Source organism: Octopus bimaculoides, chromosome 7, assembly GCF_046866305.1.
Source record: "Octopus bimaculoides isolate indiv1 chromosome 7, ASM4686630v1, whole genome shotgun sequence".
In the NCBI taxonomy this organism is placed as follows: Eukaryota; Metazoa; Mollusca; class Cephalopoda; order Octopoda; family Octopodidae; genus Octopus; species Octopus bimaculoides.
In genome coordinates, this window is record NC_142934.1 from 40,688,946 (window position 1) to 40,708,701 (window position 19,756).

Consider the following 19,756-nt stretch of genomic DNA (forward strand, 5'->3'; position numbering starts at 1 on the left):
TTTTAAAATTAAATTTCGGAACTGTTGTTCCATTTTCACTCCTAACTCAGTCACGTTACCACTCACTGCGGCCGAAAAAGTTGGCTTTTCCTGTGTTTCGTCATTATTACTTGTTAATCTTTTCCCATCGCAGGAAAATCCTTTCGGGATGGTATGTTAAATTCTATCACAAAAACTTTTAAAAATCTTTGTCAAAATTGACAAATTCACAAAAAATAAACCCAGTAACGGGTAAAACAAACAGTTCGATAATAAGTTTTTTCAAAATAATACTCCAACAGAATTTTCTGCCCCGTAGGGTGGAAATTGCTGTTTCTCAACATACAACAGTTCAAATAACAGAATTTCAAATTATAACACAGAAAAATGACGTACAAACATACAGAGGAATGAACTCACATTAGGTTTGTTAGCAAAATGTAACTCACGACGCAAAAGATTGTTCGGGTGGCGGTGGATTCTTTATTATGATTATACAATCAATACACAGATGGAACATTACAGGACGAAACGATTACAAAAATGTTAAGATGAGTTTGAATGAACGTTAAAAATTTAGATATAATTTATATAGTTTACTTGAATTTCCGTTACCGTTTTTTTTTAAAATAAAGTAAACGAAACAAGTTCAAACTTCATACCCGGCAGCCTGTAAGGCCCAGCAACTATCTTTTTTCCTTTCATTGATGATTAAGCTAGGTTACTGACACTCATCTTTCTCATCACATGCTTCGAACGTTTCTCATACTCTCTCTACACTCTCCAACCCCATCTTGCTCTTCAGATGGTATCTGAAGTAGGTTAACAAACCCTGGCCAGAGACGAAGGGCTCTGTCACGAAACCTTTCATTCTAGTTCGCCATACACACACTTTCAATACTGCCGCCGTACAGTGTAAACACGCCTCACCTTCTATTGGGAGTCCAGTTGGTGGTACCATCTTTATTATAGATCCAGCCGACAGCTGTACTCGTCTTAGATGCGACAACATGTGTTCTACGTAACGTATCAAGCTAGACAGCTCCCGACGTTGTACAAAAGCGTGCTGAACTGTTTCATCATCCAGCTCGCATCTTGGACATGTCGGTGGCACTGACATTCCGTGCTTAGACAACTTATCGCGAACAGGTGAACCGTTCCTGTAGTACTACTAGGTCAGGATTTTTGGTAATTGTCCAAGTACCCTGGCCTGAAAGTCTTTTTAAACAGGTTGGTAAGTTGGTTCTCGCTGAACCTCAGAGCCCCTCCTAGGACGTCATCATTTTTAACCTCTACCAGCCCTTCATAGAACACTGAGGTGGTATTCCCGCAGCCGGCCTTGCCCATCTTGTGGAGCAGCGGGAGTGTCTGTCGGCACTCATTCTGCCATAAAAGCAGATTCTGTCTTTTTATGAAACACGGTTTAAATCTCTCTATTGAAACCGGTCGTGGGAAGAATTCCTTTGCCAGAGGACTCCACGCTTTATTCCCTTCCAGGTGGCGCCAGCGATTTCTTAGCCTCAACGCATATCTGAGCATCATTAGGCAAGGCATTCCCAGCCCGCCCTTTAACGGTTGCTGGCAAGAAACAGAGCGCCTTACAAGTTGCTTTCCTCCCTTCAACAAAAAGCGGAAAAGGAGTCCTTCCAACTTGTTTAGCCACGAATCGGGGCAAGGGACAACGGTCAGGCGGTAAGTGATTACAGATGCAATGAACATCTGTACCATCTCCACCCTTCCTTTCAAGGACAGGGGTCTTCCGGACCACTTCCGTACTACGGCCTCTACCTTGTATGTCACCTCGCTCCAGTTATTCTTCGTCTGAGAGTCTGGGCCAAACCAAACTCCAAACAACTTAGCAGGACCATCTGTCCAGTGACCCACGACACTGGACGATATCGACTTGCTCCTCCAGGTGCCGAGGGGCAAGCCGATGGACTTGTCCTTGTTAACTTTTGCCCCTGCTACCGCATCGTATTTCCTCTCCCTGGCAAGGTAGGTAACTTCCTGCTAGATGGGTCTCAAAGCCTTCTCTAGTTACAATTATCTCTATTCTCTTTGCATTCAAACTATACGTTCTATATATTATTATCTTTTTTTGCGTGCCCTTTGTAATTTCACTAGGAGGAGATACTTTTACTTCGTGCCCCTCCGTTTGCAAGATTTCCCTGTACTTGTTCAACTCCACCTTCTTAAAACAAATCTCTTCTCTTGTTTCACCAGCCGCAGCTGCAAAATTCACTTTTTTACCACCTTCATTGTCTCCATCTTCTGGTCTGCAATATCCAAACTTCTCAGTAATTCTTCTTCAGACGTAACGACGTCTGAAGAATTCAAATCCTCATACATCATGAAGACACAAATAATGCGCTTCCCCCTTTATACAAGGGGGACAACATTAACAAAACTGCCGTAGGGCAACAAAAACAAGTGTCTCAAGACAACAATTAATAGCAAATGTAATTCAACAATTTTTCACTAACCTTCCGAACGACGCACAAACAAAAATTATGAACAGCTCGGTTAGAAATGATTGCAGCAACGGCAAAAAATATCAATATTAATTTATTGATGCATTTGGGTAAGTCTATATCTATTATCAGACAATTGCAAACAAAAAAAAAATTAATTTAAAACTCTGCAAAATTCCGATACAAGTTCTTTATGGTTTAAAACGTTGCTTACTTTTTTCTCAGCCTGATAATACATTGTTCTAAAGTTGGAAATATTTTTGTACATAACTACTGAGATAAGACTCGTATTAAATCAATGTATTTCACTACTATTATGGTTACAATGAAATTGTAAATATGTAAATAATATAAAAAGGAACGTATATTTGTATGCTCATAAGATTGTAAAGCCATACACATGTAAATAGTCATGGGCATACATAAGACTAATTTTATGCACCTGCACTTGATTCTTATGTTTACTGTTTTGGCAACAACATATTCTGACATTCCAATGAGGCTGGGTGTGTCCTTTCAGAGAAAACTGAATTGGTTAACTGCGTTAACAATGGATCATAAGTATGTCTAGATATAATATCACAATGATTTTTTTCGATTAAACATTGTTTTGATCTAATGCAGTTTGATGAAATACGGATGATTCTTTTCGAGAAAGCTGCTTCAATGATCATTGAAGCTTTCATTGTTACTTTGAAATGTCTGCCTTAAGTTTGGACATAACCCTTTTAAGTTTCTTGAATGGTGTACCACCGTACTTACTATGCACTTCATATGCATGTTTGCTGAGCATATCACCCAATCTCTGTTATATGTGTATGTGCCAATAGAGCAGAGATTACTATTGAAAGATCTCAGAAACTTATCTTTTCTTTTTTTTTCTATGAGAGAAATTTGTCGGAAAATTTCATCAATTTAGTAGCTATATAACAACGGGCTTGGTATCAACAAACAAAGCTCTATCAAATTTATTATCATCGTTCAACTTAGAAGCTATTCATATTTTATTATTTCCTGAAACTACACTGTTCCAAAATTTGCAGCTTTATAAAATGCATGAGTAATCTGAATTATATTTTAGAATATTATCAAACATATTTGTGGTTCCTTGACGACCTGAAACTTCCTTTTGTGCGTAACGAAATGACTTCATTCGGAAAACAATGCATTCAATATGTACCCGCAGTACATGAGGTTAGTGTATTTGTAATACATACTCCATTTGTCTGAAAGGAACTTTCATTTGAATATTCAGAAATAACTGTCAAGCGAATGTCTAATATAGACAACCCACACTAGGCAAATATTTTGCTGTAAGTTGTTCTGTTAAAAAAGAAAACCAATGAATGATAGGTATATTAAATTAAACCAAAATAAAATTCTTCAGAAAATAACAGCATCGAAACTACGATCAAGTATTCTGTAGACGCCTATGCCACAGTCATAGTGAAAAACACATTTAGATTTAACAGCCATTTTTAAACATCCAATGGACGGTGTTACCAGAGTTAGAAATTCTGGGGACTTTAGCAACATTTTATCAGGAGTGATGAGATAAACAAATATGAAAAATGTATGAATATACGTTTGTGTATATGTATACGCACACAAGTCTGTGTGCACAGGTGCACATGTATATATGTGTGCACATGTGCGCATGTTGAGTCAAAACAGATTCTCAGTGTAGAAAACAATAGCGCTCAAATGATTTGAACATACACTCCGAAACCTTTACCGAAGACCAGGTCCGCGAGGTAAAGCGCGGCTATTAGGGGAATCCAGGCGAGGAGATTTGGAGACAGTGATGCAAATAAACAAAACTGCTTGAATTTGATATACAATATATATATATATATATATATATATATATATATAGTAACAGAGACAGAGAAATTTCGATTATCCCCACGTCGTAAGTTGTAATATATATAAGAAATGAAACAAAAGAAAAAAGGAAAGTACACACACTTTACATAGTTTTAATATAATTTTTAATATATCGACCGGTTTCGCTTTCGCTATTCATGATATTATGGTTTACTTATTTGAATATGTATTTTCTTAAGAAGAAATTTTTGTCCATGTTGTGCGTGATGATATTTACGAGTGAATGGCTTCACATGTAGAAGAATACGGGGAGGTAATTGGTTATAGTTATTACTGTTGTTGCTGTTGTGGGCAAGGGAGATAACTGTTCAGCTTTCGGTAAGGGGCGGGGAATCTATATATATATGTACACACATACACACATCCAAAACAAGGAAAAAAAGGTGATGTAATCATGAATTGAAATATGTAAAAATGTAAAAGTATTTATGCGTGCATATTAGGACGTGTTCTGTAGTTTTCAATGAAAAAAAGTTTCTCTATTTAAACGTTCTTGTAGAGAGGTTGTGTCTTTGCACTGGTAGATGGGGAAGACTGTGAAATTTGGTTTGATGTTATTTGCACATTTTCTATATGTTCACTGAGAGGAATTTGACTGTACTGCGGGAAACGGATTTGCTCTTTATGTAGTGTGGTTCTCCTTCTCGAGGTCATACTCGTTTGTCCAATATAGCTATGTCCGCAACCCGAGCAGGTTATTGCATAAGCACAAGTGAAGCGAGTTTTAATTGTGAACCTCTGTCCTTGTTTGAAAAGGAAATCCGAGCCTTCAAGTAAGTTGGGGCAGGTTCCACAGTTTAAGCGTCTACATTTTTTAACTGTTGGTCTCGTGGTTTTTTTGTAGAGCTTCGCATTTGTTAGTAGCCTTTTTAGCGATTTGTGTTGCTTTTTGCATTTGATGAGTTTGTGCATTTTCAGGATGTCGTTCATTTTTGGATTTCTAGTTAGTAAAGGAAGATTTTGCACAATAGTGTTGAATGCCTCACTGTCCTAGGTTTGTATGTTGATATAAATGGTAGTGTTTCTAGATGAGTTGTGGTGTTATGTTTTGTTGTTCTTAGTGATTTATGTCTATTTTTTTGGCACGTTTAATTCCCTCGTACACAAGTGAGGGTGGATATTGTCTTTCAGTAAGTGTTGTTTTGAGGTCTTGAAGACGAAGGTCCCGAGTTGTTCTATCAGACAATATTATGCAAATTGTTTTTACCAAATTCAAAGGGATATTTATTTTGACGTGTTTCGGGTAGCATGAGCTAAAGAGGAGATATTGTTTAGAATCAGTTGGTTTATAATAGATGTCAATTATGATTTGATTGTTGACTTTTTTTATCATGATGTCTAAAAATGGGAGCTGTTCTTTGTTATATTCCATTGTGAATTGAATGTTACTATTTATATCATTTACTGTTGATTTTAAATCCAAAAGGTTGTTGATGTTATCCTTCCAAATGATAAAACAGTCATCCAGATATCGTTTCCAATTTTGTCTTATGTGGAGGTAAAATGGGTAACCATATTTATGAAGTGATACTTCATATAAGGTGAATTCCGCAAGAACAGGGGCTACTTTCGTTCCCATTGCAATTCCGTACTTTTGACGATATATATATATATATATATGTGTGTGTGTGTGTGTGTGTGTGTAATATGTATAAATGCTCTGTTAATACATAAATATATGCAAGTCGTCGTCGACTAAGGACCGCAATTGATTCCAACTAACTGGTCGCAAGTCGGTCTATAGGCCTACATAGCTTGGTTTTATATTTTTACATTCTAATGGTACATTCTCAGGTAAAAGTCACACACAGCATTGTGTATTATACTATAATATTGGCGTTAGTAAAAAATTTCGGAGTCTAAAGTAGTTTTCTTATAAATATTTATGAGGTTGCCTCGATGTCTCCGCGACAGGATAGTCATTCAAAACATTGGCGATCGATAACCAAACCTAGTGGAAGTGTTTGTTAGTCGACATCATTCGCAGAAATTAAACCAATTAGATTTCAACTGGACTATTTATTGTTGCTGCAGGGAAATGGCACGCCAATCGTCGTAAAGTTGATCGGTCGTAAGTCGACGACGGATAAATACGTACTGACGATACGTATTTATACTTGAATATTCATCGTCTAAATATTTTCAGTCTTTACTTTCCTTCTATTTACATGTATACATATATATATATATATATTTTGTATATCAAACCTAAGTAGTTTTATTTGTTTATTTGTATCACTGTCTGCATATGAATGTATAGATATATATACACATACATACACACATACATATATTCAATAAATGAACTACAATAGTATTATAGTAATTAAAAATAAATAGCTTTACAAATAAAATATGAAAATGAACTCTGTAAAATTCATCTAATTATGTTTCTATTCATGTTTATATTAAACTATAATGAAACTAATAAATTGGGATATACAAACCTGCCATAAATATATCATTGAATGTATTAAATGAAATATAACATTATAACATTATAACAAACATATATATTAAATGTATTAAATGAAATAATTATGGCACAAACACAAATACATTGTATTTATGTTGACAGTGCATAAAGCGAAAATTTTAAAATAATGTTGAATTAAATAAGAAACGAATAGATTTGATGATACGTGTTGATTGTTTGGCAAAATATTCGATATTGTTGTAGTCTCTAATCGACTGACACATTTGAGAAATAGTTACAATTTGTTTTATTATAGGGCGGGGGGAGAACGTAGTATTAATCTGATACTGGTGGGAAGAAAATATCTTGAAGCCAGAGGCTAGAGCGCATGCTTGCAGCAGAGGAGAATCCGCAAATGTTTCCCCAAAGTCAGGTGGTGGTGTTCGCCCAGGCGTCAAGTTAAGTAGACCATGCAAGTAGGCCATACGAGATTTGAACTTAAAAAACAATGAACCGAAACAAATACTGTAAAGCATCCGAAGAACGTTTTTCCAGTGCAACTATTTCCCCGGCCTGTTTTGTTTTTTTAAATCACATCTGAAAAGATGAACTGCAAAGTTAACATCTGTGCGATTTGAACACCTATCGAAACACATATCGCGATCATTCTATCTGACACACAAACGGCTCTGCCAAGTTGCCACGTAAACTTCTTAAGCGTCTGGCTAAATGCCTGCTGGAATGAAGGAAATCAATAGTTTTCGTTTACATTTTAGATGCAATGAGTGATGTTACCTTTCAACATTTAGTATATTAATAAACTAAGTAACACTTGCGTAATGTTGATAGCTGATTAATTCGAGAATACTTATCTTCCTTTACATGTGCTCAGCCATATACGACAATTACATCTATCTTTATTACACTTAATCATCGAAGGTTCAGGCTAAATGTCTTAAAGTATTTACAATCTTTGCCTTAATTTTCTCAGTATAAATGCAATAGGGATGGCTTATGTATTAAATGGATAATGCTCGTGGTGCATCTTTAAAGGTAATGAGATAAATACCCCCCACTACCATTACCATTCCATTATACTTACTCTACATAACCTTTATCCTACAAAATACATTTATAAATTTCTCACATTATATCAAACAATGCCGAGAGCGTATTAAAACGATTTTTCTATACAAATTGTATTTCTCAACCCACAAGAATTGAAAAGAAAATTGCGTCTCAGTGTGATATGGTATCACAACTTATTACAGATTTAAATATTGGAAAACATAAATTAGTGCACTTACTACAGCTATTCGTAAGGGTTTTGCCACTCACTGATTCCACCGCATCGTTTATAACTGCTACAATATTCAGTTGTATTAATGGTATAATGCCACTAAATGTATAAAATTATTTATTTTAACTACCATTCGCCAATGATAATTATTCTATTGACACTTTAGACGCAGAAGTGCGAAAGCATGCAATAACCATTTGCCATTGGTTATATTCGCTCGGTCATGAATACCATGCGATCAACCAATAACAACACTAATTAAGAATGTTCAATCTACTATCGAAGGGGAATTCTAGATGTTTCAGTAATTATAAAATTAAAAAAAGAATTCAACTCTTCAATTTCAACAGCGCCCTTTGTCAATAATCGTTTTCTATTGGGCAACTATCCCAGATTACATTACTCCAGTCACCAAAGAAAAAGACAGAGCATGCCATGGTCATGATGGTTTTTAATTTTGTTAAGAAACAGCTCTTCACATACACACACTCGCACACACACACACACACATACACATACATTCGCACGCGCACGCACACACACACACACACACACACACACACACACACACACACCCACACACACACGGGACATAGTAGCGAATTCTAAGTAACGTTACATGATTTATTCCTTTTTGCAGCTATTTTTGCCAGTCAGAAGGAGTAATGTTGATGAAAATTGTATTTATAGACAATTCATGCCTGGTAAACTAGGTTTGGTAATAAAGTGGCAGTTTTTATTTACATTCTTATTTACAGCCTAAAATTGTATATATACCTATAGAGTCATTTTAAGTCTATAAATATTGGGATATTTAAATTAACAAACCAGAGTTGTGTCGATAACGCTCGACTCCTTGTCGGTGAAACATGCACACATCCACCCACATTAGGACATCAATCTCAAACTTAATCTGTATTGCTATTAAATCAAATAGAACATTAACAAGTCGCTGACATTTTCGATATTTATTCCAGAAATGATTACCACGGCAACCGATTTATATCCAAGAAATCTATTAATATGAACTAAAAAAAACAATAGTGTTCCTTAACATTACCTTCTCTTCATTTCTAATGGAAATTGTCATGAGTTAATCAGAATAACAGACGAGGTAATTCCAGTCCTCGAATATTTGACCCGTATAAAACGGTTTAAGTGTTCTTCTTACTATTGTTCTAGATTCAAAATGCAATTTGTAGCTATTAGTATTTTATTTTGTTATAATGACATTTCAGTGTAGAGCTTTTTAACGGTTGATGACTTTCCACTTGGTGGGACGACACACTCCTCTATTCCACTTTGCAAAGGTGGTGAGCTCACAGAAACGTTAGCACAGCGGGTAAAATGCCTCGCAGCATTTTGTCCTCTTTACATCTTGAGTTTAAATTCCACCAAGATGAATTTTACCTTTCATCATTTCCGACTCGATAAGATTTGCACTGGAGTCGATGTAATCGACTTGCCCGCTTCTCCGAACATGTTGGCCTTGTGCCAAAATTTGAAATTGGTATCTTATTTTGCGTGAATCCTGAAAATGAATTAAAATTCTGATTACATATTTTCCGTTAATATGTTCCTATTTTAGAAAAACAGGGTGCACATATTTAATTTTTAATTTTCCAGTCTACACGTAGGCTAAACATTCTTTTTTGTTCCTGAAAAGTTCTATTCTGGAATTCATTTTAGTATATTTAAATTGCTTGCAGAATTTTATGTTCTATAAAGGACGTATATTACAATTTTAGTTAAGTTTAGGGTCAATGTTTGCATTTCTATAATAGAACCGATCATAATGAAGTCAGACCTCTAAGAAGCCGTTTACATAACTAACATGTTAAGTCATAAATTATTAAAAGTTTCTATTTCTCTGTCTCCTTGTATATAGGATCATCATGATACCGGTAACATTTGGCTTCCGATCCTCCATGTCAGCTAGACTGTGTGCTCTCCAAAGCCGTTGAATGTTCATCAGTTCACCAATATTTCAAACTGTTCCTTAAAAAACCAGATTGAAAAATCGTGAAATTTAGCCCGAACAACTGTATATACATACATATATGCACACACACACACACACACACACACACACACACACACACACACACACACACATACACACACACACACACACACACACATATATATACTTGTGTGTATGCAGAGAGAGAGAGAGAGAGAGAGAGAGAAATAGAGAGAGAGAGAGAGAGAGAGAGAGAGAGAGAGAGAGAGAGAGAGAGAGAGAAACATTTGTATATCATAATTAAAGTATATATACATCACTGAATGCCTGATAAACCGCGCAGTATTCATCTCTTATAGAGGATAGTGTTAAGATTTGATATTGAGAATGCTCTAAAATCTAGATCCTGCATAGTGTTATATGTCTAGAAGTATCCAGAAACTGGAATCTCTACACACACATGATATCTTCTTAAAAAAAAATTCTATTTGTGTTTATTCAAACAAAAAGTTATAGATTCAAACATTATTGTATCATCCCATAAATAATGCGGTTGTTTTACACATCTTTTATTTTTCAAAATTAAGATAACCAAAGTTCTTTTTTAATCTAAAATATATTCTCCTATTTAACAATGCCCTTCCATCTATCTGGTAGACATGCTCCTCCAGTACTGTTCTGACCTCGTCTACAGAATTCATATTTTTTCATCCAAATGATTTTGAAGACTGCGGAATAAATGATAATCAGATGGGGCAATGTCCGGCAAATATAGTGGGTGGGGCATTGTTTCCAGTTGAAACCGCCCCAGCCTTTGTGAATGTCATCCTCACTGTATGAAACCGAGCATTATCCTGATGGAAGTACATGTCTATGAATGGTTGAATGACCAGGTTCAAGCTTCTCTACTAGTTTCTCAACAGTTACGATGAGAGTTGTTACACCAGGGTTTGCAGGAGGCTTTGTCGAGCTCTACAGACTTTCCAATCCCCATATACTGCATTAATATTCCTCGCACAAAATATGCCGAATATGCTCCTTTGTCACTTTCATTATAGCTTTGAAATCATGTCTATTAAAACCGAACTTCATTCTTCAAAACTTGCACTAAGAACAAGTAAAGGTAAAATTACTACCTGCTTTATAGCAAGTTGATGCAGATTGTTTATTCCGTCCCACTCCAACGTTTAGTTCATACAATTGAAAAAGCCGAATTATTTATAGGATGACCCAACACAAAGCTCCACAGATATTTAAAACAGAATAATGCTCCCTCATCTAGGACGATGGTATTATCACATATAAACAATTAATTCACACGACTAATTGTCACAAAAACTGTCATAACACCGTTAACATTCTCAAAATTCTAGTAACACATGAGTTGCTTCATTGCTGCTTTTTCTACCGATATTATCTCTGTTTCTCCGACGTTGCCGGTCATGTGTCATCTTCACATACGCTCACCTCTGGTCATTCATACTGACCATCCGCGACACTCCACACAAGCTGCTTCACACGTTATTTTTACCAGTACCGTGAGGATTTCTGTCCATCTCAATGTTTCCATTGCATTTGCCAGCTAGTCTAGTTGAGGAAAGTGAACATGAACAGCAACGATTCCACTGGTGACGTAGAACAGTTAAGGTATTCTGACACAGCCTTTATGCCAGGAACAAGAAACTCTCACCTCAAAATAAAATTGTTTAGCCAATATACTTTCACAAACATTTTACCCAAGAAATAAGAATCTATTACAATGAAGTTATTTCTTTTTTGCATTGTTGATGATACATTTATTTTTCCTATAATTTAGTTTTTAAATCAAAGTTTAATATTCATGAAAAGAGCTGATATCTACATGATGAGGCTATCTACATAACGAATATATCGATCATACAACATTTTTAACGTTTATACACGTTTATCACTTTGATATTAACTTCAGTTTTCAACACCCCACATAAAAGAAAATCATTATATTTCTTTTATCTTATGTGTGTGTGTGTGCGTGTGTGTGTGTGTTTGTGAGTTTGTGGTTGTGTGTGTGTGTGTGTGTGCGTGTGTGTGTATGTGTGTGTTTCCCCGCTACATTAATATCCCTTTAGGTTTTATATAATGGCAGCATCAGAGAATTTTTTAAATATACAAAAAGTTAAAAAAAATATAGCGCAATGTATAAACAGCAACAAAATATACTTTAATAATTTATGTGGATGTGACGTTTATCTCAGCTAGAAACGACTAAAAAATGTGACATTGCTATGCAAAAGAATGGAGAGATAAAAATGAGAAAAACAGTACAGATGTAACTACGCAAATACACGCTCACAGATAAGTGTATCGTCAAGTACACACATCATATATATATATACAGAGAAAGAGAGCGGAGCAAAAAAGATATCCTTATCGACATGCTCAGAGATCTATATACAGTATGAGATGGATAAATTGACAGTATATATATATATATATAAATATATATATATATATATATATATATATATATATATATATATATATATATATATATATATATATATATATATATATATATATGCATATATATATATATATATAGATATGTGTGTGTGTGTGTGTGTGTGTGTGTGTGTGTACATAAATATATGTCTATAGTTGTCTATTTATCTCTTGATCTATATATCTATCTATCTAAATATATGTATGTATGTATATGTATAGGTATATGTATATGTATGTATATATATATATATATATATATATATATATATATATATATACATATGTATACGTGTGTGTGTGTGTATATATACATATATATACATACATACATATATATATATATATATACATATATACATATATACATACATACATACACACACACACACACACACACACACACACACACACACACACACACACACACACACACACACACATATATATATATATATATATATATATATATATATATATATATATATATATATATATATATATAAGCAGACACTGCCTTCTATTGAATTTACTTTTACCGTTTAAGAAAAAATAGTCGAAAAATATTGCGTTGCTATAAATTGCTAGCACATTCTTCTCTCCAAATACATAAATATATAAATGACATATACAAACCCTCCTCCACCCACAAAAAAAAAAACCCAACAATAACGACATCCACAACATGATTACAATTACAATATCACATTTTTGTCAAAAGTAAAAATATAGCAGAAAACGCAACAAAATATTTTCTTAAATAATTCTGTTTAGAGATGGAAAATTGTGAGATGAAAAGAACAAGAAATATACAACTGAAATAAATATCATTGTCTTTGTGAAATTGAAATATTAATTCTACCATGTTTCAGCCTGTCTTAACTGAAGTTAGAAAATGCTTCACTTATTTGAGAATCACGCAATCGAAAAATTATCTTTAATTTTTTCTTATTATAAACAATACATGTGTTTGACATTTCGCCAATAATCCATTTGCTCGGTCTTCAATGTTTATTATGTGAAGGGATCATCCTGAACAAAAATAGACACGATAAGATCACGAGATTTCGATTATAGCATATGTCGACACAGTTTTAACTTTCCCCTCTCTCTTTTATACTATCTCTCTGTCATCGTAAACATACATACTGATATACACACAGAGAACGTTTATCTATCTATCTATCTATCTATCTATCTATCTATCTATCTATCTATCTATCTATCTATCGATATATGTATACATGTATGTATATATATGTATACATGTTTATATATATATATATATATATATATATATATATATATATATATATATATATACATATATATCTATATCTATATGTATAAATACATACATATATACGACGGGCTTCTTTCAGTTTCCGTCTACCAATTGCACTCACAAGGCTTTGGTTAGCCGGAGGCTATAGTAGAAGGCACTTGCCCAAGGTGCCACGCAGTTGGACTGAACTCGGAACCATGTGGTTTGTAAGCAAGCTACCTACCACACAGCTATCGATGGCTAATTCGCAATTTAACAACCTAAAAGCCGAAACATACACGTCACTAAAGTGACACAGTGTGTGTATACAAACATGCATATATATATATATATATGCATAAAGTCACACACACACACACACACACACACACACATATATTTTGGTTTGGTGCATAATTTTTGCGGCTTTTTTGCAACCAATTTTATTCAACAAAGACAATGACAGTATTTAACAAAAACATCTTTAAATAAGGGTCTGATCGGCTGCCAAGCAATTAGGAAGCAGTAATTGGTGTAGATCGTGAATATGCTCCGGAATTATCATTTAAACATGTTTTGTTACATGTTGTTATTGTTTTTGCTAAATAAAAAAGCAGCTGTAATTACCCAATATATATGTATATCTACTACATATGTGGAAAACTGGTGTGTGTTTGTTTGTCGCGTTGTTAGCCAACTCCTCCTACGTCGTTTTATTCATTTTGATGAAACTTGACACGTGAGTAGAACTCATGTCTGGAAACCTCGTGATATACTTAGATTGTTAAAAAAAAATCGATAATACGGCCTCTGGAAGGGTTCTTTATAGCTACCTCATATTGCTATTTTGTTTTTTAAACACCCAAGGGAAATAACCCATACCACCTGTACAATATATTTTTTTAAACACTCAAAGGAAATAACCTATTTCATTGCTTATGTTCGATTACTTTGAATATTGATTTTTTGTGTGTCCTATTTTTAATTTTTGCAGACAGTATCACTTTTATACTTTATTTGACACGTGAGTAAAACTCATGTCTGGAAACCTCGTGACATACTTAGATTGTTGAAAAAATCGATAATAGGGCCCTTCCAGTGGATCATACTATCTACTACATATTACTAATAATTTATTTAAACAATCCAAGGGAAATAACTCATACCACCTGCAGATTTTAGCGAGGTGATCAATATTTTATTCTCACGATCAGCCAACCTTTTTCTGCATTTCGCTACTCAGAGTTTTGAACTGCTAAACATTATTATTGCACTTCCTTAATTTGAATCTTAAACCGTAAAGCCTTCATTCGTACATTTCTATACATACATACTTTTTTGAATGCCCATTACTCCGATAATTCTGCACTTTTACAGTTACACTTTTTCCATGGCAGTAGATGGTTTTTTTTAATCCACAACGTATTTGTAGTGGTTTCATGCAGGCAAAGCGTAGATTTGATCCTTAATTGCCAAATTTCACTTACAACTGCAAGAGCGCTTTTCTCACAATAAAATAATAGTTTTTCTGTGAATGACAGCAGTTATACATTTCCCAAATACCTTCGCTTAGCAGAATAATGTCTTTGCCTCTCGCCAGCCTCCGACAGCCTCTCTCACCAATCTCCAACAATCTTTCTCACCAACCTCCAGAAACCTCTCTCGCCAACCTCCAACAATCTCTTCCTCCTCCAGCTGACAGTTTTTTGTACTTTTTCGTGACGGAAAATACACCTTTCGTGGCAGTTATAACGAAATTGCTTTCTTATATCAGAGTAGTAAGGCGTTTCAATAGAACATCTTTACCTCCGGGAATTACCGGGTACACCAGCTAGTATATATTAGTATACACACACACACACACACACACACACACACACATACGTATATATATATATATATATATATATATATATATATATATATACATGCACTCACATACATAAATATACATTTATACAGACACATATATATATGTATACTGTGTATTCCTATTGTATTTAGAAATTAAGTTTTATTGCATATTTTATGAATAAAATTTAGGCTGGCATTTTTGTTCCTCTATTCTAGAATCTTCACGTGAGATCTTTACCGTAGAAGTTTGAACCGAACAAATATAAGGTAACATATCTTTGCAAGAAGTTACAACCTAAGATACCCTTAATAATAACCTCCCTTTCTTTTATGAAGAGCATATCAACAGGCAATCAGTTTTTTAATTAACATTTTACATAGTCATGAGCATTTTAAGAATATAGTTTTGATGTGTCTTCTGCTATAGGTCAGGTGGTTAAATGTCCACTACTACATGATAAAGTTATATCAACGGTTTTTTTTTTATCAAAGTTAAATGTTAGCTGTAGTCTAGATCAGATCAGATATGAGGAATACAATACTAGCTACGGTGGTGATTTATTGTAAATTTGTAAGCTGATTTATTTTACTTTTGTTTTCTCGATGCAATGTATGCAGCTCATATCCTGTTCATATCTTAATATGTCGAATAACCATTTCTGAGTTGGACACAACGTTACAAATTTGGAGTGAGGGTATAAATCGATTAAATTGGCCTCTGTACTTGACTAAAGTTCTATTTTATCGACCGTGTTAGAATGAAAAGCAAAGTAGATCGTGATGAATTCTGATTTCAGACCTAATGTTGTAATTATGTATGACAAAGCTTTTTGCTCGATGCTCTAAGAATTTTGCCAGTCTAATGCTTTATTTAATCTGCTACTAATAATAATATTAAGGGCTTCAAATTTTGACACAAAGCAAGCAATAAACTAGTACTTATTTTATCGACACCGAAGGGAAAGCAAACTCATCGTGGTGGAATTTGAACTCAGAACGTAAAGGCAGATAAAATGTCGCTAAGATTTTTTTCCGGCGTGCTAACGGTTCCGCCAGTTCACTAACTTACCAATAGCAATAATAATAATAATAACAACCTCGTAGTATTCGTTTAGTAACATTTCAAATTTTCTTTAGTATGATCTCTTATATCATTGATAAAGATTGTTTAATTTTTTTGGTTATTATTAGATTTGTGTCATGAAATTTTGGGACATATATGGTGTAAGGTGTTTTATTGGAAATGTGTGTGACGGTTCGGGGATGTGCTGATAATAAGCTATTATAAAACTGAACACATAAACATATAACAGTTTTATAGTTTGTTTTATTTCGTGACATAATCTGTGATAAATAACACGTAACTGAAACATTTGATGTGTGTAATTTTATTTAGATTACAGTCTATTTCTAGATTCAAATACGATATAACTGATTATTCAATTTTTCTTTACTGTAATTTTTTTCAGTTATGGCATTTATTTATCTCTTCTTACTTTTTTGTTCTCATTTTTACCATTTTTTCTGTTCTTACTTCTTTTTCTCTGTAATGTTTCACGCTTTTACATTTTTTGTATTTATCTATGCAACCAACATATATTTTTAAAGACATTTAATTTTCTTCAGTTTTTGTTATATTAACAAAACAGGAATCCTTTGTTATCGCTTATATATACATAAGTAGTTTTTTTTAAAGTAATATAGTGTGATTTTGCTAATGAGATCGATAGATTCAAACATAAGTTGCAATAACTAATTCAACGTCAGTTGAATTAGTTATTATTGATGCTCAAATAACGTACATATGCAACATATTACATTTGCTTTTCATATGCACACATACATATCCATATCCATATTTGTATGCGTATGTGTATTTGTGTGTGGGTGTGCGTGTGTATGTGTGCATTTGTTTGTATGCATATATATTAGATATTGTGTATAAACATGTGAGGATGATATAAACATATATAAACAAGTATATTACCATACGAGTTTTACACGTGAGTATGTGTGGTCTCTGGGTATTTCTTTGCGGATGAAAATGTAAGCATGGGTGTAAATTGATGTTTGCATATTCTTTTAATAATAATAATAATAATAATAATAATAATAATAATAATAATAATAATAATAATAATAATAATAATTATATATATATATATATATATATGCGTATGTATATGTGCATGTGCATACATAAATGTGTATGTTTATGCATGTATATATATATATGTTGGTATGCGTATTTGTGTATAGTTTTAGTTTATATCTATTTATACATATATATGTATATATGCATAAACTTTTTTGTTTTGTGTATATGTAGTAGTATATCTGTGTGTATACAGGAATATATTTATCTGTATATGTATGTGTGTATATATGTATGTGTCGATATATATCTATGTGTGCGTACGTGGGCTGAAGGGTATAAACTATTCCTTGATATCGGTTACTTCTCAGTTTATTACCACATTCTTGGCTTCATCTGCCTGGCATCTTGGGCAAGTGTCTTCTGTTATAGCTCTGGGGTGACCAAAGCCTTGTGAGTTCATTTCGTAGAGGGAAGCCTGTCATGTATATATATATATATATATATATATATATATACTACATATTTTTGATAAGGTTTTTCAAAAACCGAAATATGTAAAACAAAACGAAAACATTCTTCTTTTAATGTATTTATTTAAAGGAAAATTAAAATGTACCCAATTTTAAGAAAGTACCATTTTCGTTCTTCTTTTTCATAAATATCTTCTTACTCGTGTGCTACCTCTACACATTGTTAAATATATATATATATATATATATATATATGTATTTCGTTTTGGATTTGGTTTGCTAGATTCTTTATATGAGTTGAAGCATATTCGGTTGTGTCTGGGGAGAGTCATTTTCTTTTTGTGCCTTATAATTTAACACACTCACAGGTAAAATTTCCAGTTATTTCTTATTTTTATTTTCCGAAAATTTTCGTTGCGTCTTGCAACCTTTTCAATATCATCACACCACACTACACACCACTACACCATACACCACCATACCTCACAACACCACATCACACCACCACGCACACACTAGCACTGACCACTTCCCATTCCCACTTCTACACAACTACACATACACACACGCACACGTCTAGGTCACTAGACGTCTTCTACACGCACATACATGCTCTCTTATACACACGCACGTACATGCTGTCTTATACACACGCACACGCACCTTCATTTTGGGATCACCACTGCATTATTGTCTCCCCTTCTTTCTAGCACTCCTTTGTGACTCCTCTGTCTGGCACTCGCCATGATGTATCGCCTGCCACTACACATTCTTTATTTTCTCTCCTTGTTTCTTTCTCTGTTCCTTTCTGTGGAAGAGAGTAGGCTCGAAACGTTAAAGACCTTTTCACTTCCCGAGCTTTAAACTAATACATTTGTTTGTTGTCTAGACCACCTGTCTTCGTCTTTTGCTTTTTATGAATTCTCCCCAGTTGATCGCACCAGTTGATCCTGTCTCCTCTCATTACCCAACGAACTTTTACACCTTCTACAATGGACTATTCTACCTTGATTCTCTACCAGGACTTTCTACTCTCGTACACTTCAGCTGCGCCTCTCCTGCCCATGGATTACATTGGACGCCTCTGTTGATGAGAAATCGCTCCAATACACCACGATATTCGAAGCTTTTTAACCTTTTGAACTTTTAACTTTTTTGTACTTTCTAAACTTTTTTTGTACTTTCTGTTTTTTCCTATTGTCGTTTCTTCCTACTTTAGTTGTCCTTACTATGTTTACTCTAATCCGCACCTGTTACCTTGCCTCTCTCTCCCTTCCCTTCTTTTTCCCTTCAGTCTTCTCCTCTCCCCTTCTTCCTCCTTTTCACTCTGTTTCTTCCATCTTCGTCCTTTCTTTCCTTGTTTTTATTTTCTTCTCCCACCTCTCATATATACATTTTTTCTCCTCACGCCTTTTGCTTTTTCTTTCTCCCCACACCTTTTGAATTTTTCCTCGCCACGTCTTTATTCACCTTCTCTGTCTCACCCTTTTCCCCTTTTTCCTCCTTTCTTTCTCTTCTCTTCTCGTTTTACGTCATGCTCGATAACAAACTTTTCCTCCTCCACCTCCACCAC